Genomic DNA, 2,780 nt, shown 5'->3' on the forward strand with positions numbered 1-2,780 from the left:
CACATTAGAACTGTCCTTGTTGGTATTCTGAGGCTCTTGTTCTTTACAGGAGCAGAAAGCGGTTAGACTTAGAAAGATTCGTTTCTTCCTCAGAGTAACCAAAACTAAATTCATTGCCACAAAGTCAATTCTGACTCATAGAGACTCTATGGACATGGTAGAACTACGCCTGTGGGTATCCAAGACTAATATTTGTAAGGGATTAGAAAGCCTTGTCTTTATTCTGTGAAGCAGCTGATGGTTTCGAAATGCTGACTTTGTGGTTAGCAGCCCAGCATAACCACGACCTTACCAGGGCCCCATAGAGTAGCAGGTGCTTTTAAACTGCTCCCCTTGTGTTTGACACCCCAATAGATAGCCCACCCTACACTAGAGCTAAAATAATAGAGATTATAACAGGTGTGTGCTCAGATCACAAAATAATAACACTCAAATCAATAACAGAAAGAAGCTATGGTTGGTAGGTGCTGCCAAGTTGCTTCTGACTCAAAGCGACCCTGTGCACCACAGACAGGACTCCGCAGTCCTGCGTATCCTCGCGACTGTTAAGTTGGAGTCCTTTGTTGCAGCCACCGAGTCCACTCACCTCCTGGAGTGTCTTCCTCTCTTTCCCTTCCTTTCCACTTTACCGAACATGAGGTCCTTTTCCGGGGAGTGCTCTCCCCTGGTAGCATGCTGAAAGTAGCGTGACACGAAGTCGCATCGGCCACACTTCTAAGGCGCTTTCTGGATGTACTTCTTCGAAGGCAGATTTGTTTATTCTTTCAGCAGTCCGTGGTACTTTCAATAGTTTTCGCCAACACTATAACTCAAATGCATTAATTCTTCTTTGGTCTTCCTTGTTTAATGTCCATCTTGTACATGCATAGGAGGTGATTGGAAGTATCATGATCTGGATCAAGCGCATTTTGGTTTGCAAAGTGACATCCGAGCTCGTCAACACTTTAAAGAAGTCTTGTGCAGCAGACTGACCCAGTGCAGTCCATCATTTGAATCTTGCCGCTGCTTCAATGGGCAGTGATTATGAATCCAAGCAAGGAGAAAGTCTTGACAATTTCAATCTTCTGTCCGTTTATTATGATGTCATCTATGGGTCCAGTTGTAAGTATTTGGGAGTTTTTAATTTTTTACATTGAGTTGCAATCCACACTGAAAGCTATAGTCCTAGATTTTCATCAGCAAAGGCTTCAAGTCCTCTTCACTTTCTGCAAGCAAAGTTGTGTCATTTGCATATTACAGGTTGTTAATAAGCCTCCCTCCAATTTAGATGACACTTCTTGTCTTGAATACAGAATCTCAGATCATATTCCAGAATCTCAGATTAACTGAACAAAGGATTCTTTGTTGTAGTCCGGAATTCCATGTAGTTCAGAATCTCCAATTATTTGCTTCAAATACAGATTTAATAAGTATGGTGGAGGATACAATTCTGGTGCACACCTTTCCCGATTTTAATCCATACAGTATTCCCTTGCTCTGTTCAAATGGCTGCAACTTGGTCTTTGTGCAGGTCCACATGATCACAATGAACTGTTCTGGAATTTCCATTCTTCTCAATGTTATTCATAGTTTGTTGTAATCCGCAGAGTTGAATACCTTTACATAGTCAATCAATATAAGTGAGGATCATTCTGATATTCTCTGCTTTCAGTCAAGATCTATTGTCATGAGCAATGATACTTCTCCTTCCACATATTCTGCTAAATCCAGCTTGTATTTCTAGCAGCTCCCCATCTAGCAATGTACTGTGGCAACCATTGTTGAGTGAAATTCAGCAAATTTTACTTTCATGTGATAAAAATGATATTGTTCCAAAATTTCTATGTTCTATTGGGTCCTCTTACTTGGGGATATGTCCAAATATGGATCTCTTCCAGTCAGTTGTCCAGGTAACCATTTTCCAAATTTCCTGGCTTAGACTAGTTTGTGTTTCCAGTGAGTTGAAACATCTTAATCAATACTCTGTTAATTCCCAGAGCCTTATTTTTGGCTAATGCCTACAGTACAGTTTGGACTTCTTCCTTCAGTAAAATTAGTTCTTAATTATTTGCTACCTCTTAAAATGGTTAAAAGTAAATGAGTTATTTTTGTTACAGTGACTCTGTATTCCTTTTCTCTTGTTTTGTGCTTCCTGCGCTGTTTAATATTTTTCTCAGAATCTTTCAGTATTGCAACGTGAGCCTTGCATTTTTTCTTAAATGCTCTCAACTTGATATATGCTGAATGTGTTATTTTTTGGCTTTCAACTCCAGGTCTTTGCATATTTCAGTATAATAATTTAATTTGGCCCAGGACCTAGAAAGGTGATATGGTTGGGGCTCCATTGGGCTCATTATGTCTACTATTTTCAATTTCCAGAATCTGTTTTCTGTAACTTCACTACTTATATGTACCTGTGCTTATATTTTATCCTTAGCACCCATTCTCCTAAACAGAAATAAAACTGGATTGTTGGGTATTTTTTGGAAGTGTGCCTGAATTGGTAAACAGAAGAATCCTTATGTGGTAGTATGTTATACAGTGATGGCCTTCAGCATCCCCTTAATACAGTAGCTATGAAAATTCTGGCAATTAATTGCCATCAGATCTCATTATGAAAAAATATTTATATGAAGAAAAGAATGGAAAGAAGAGTTAACCCTTTTTTTAATCTCAGAACATGAAGTGAGATATATTTCCAACTGCTGCTCTCCATTTCTATGGTACTGGACCAATGTTCTATATAAATAAGATGTAATCATTTAGTACTTGAGGAGATTAATATATCTGTAATAAGGAGC

The 2,780-nt window shown here is 38.8% G+C and overlaps 1 pseudogene; it reads left to right on the forward strand.

Annotated features, from left to right (window-relative positions):
• Nucleotides 1-2,334: 2,334 nt before the first annotated feature.
• LOC101659474 lies at nucleotides 2,335-2,553 on the forward strand (annotated as a pseudogene).
• The last annotated feature ends 227 nt before the right edge of the window (nucleotides 2,554-2,780 follow it).

This window comes from Echinops telfairi, unplaced genomic scaffold (assembly GCF_000313985.2).
Source record: "Echinops telfairi isolate 266 unplaced genomic scaffold, ASM31398v2 ScPeMD7_1;HRSCAF=3_0, whole genome shotgun sequence".
NCBI lineage: Eukaryota > Metazoa > Chordata > Mammalia > Afrosoricida > Tenrecidae > Echinops > Echinops telfairi.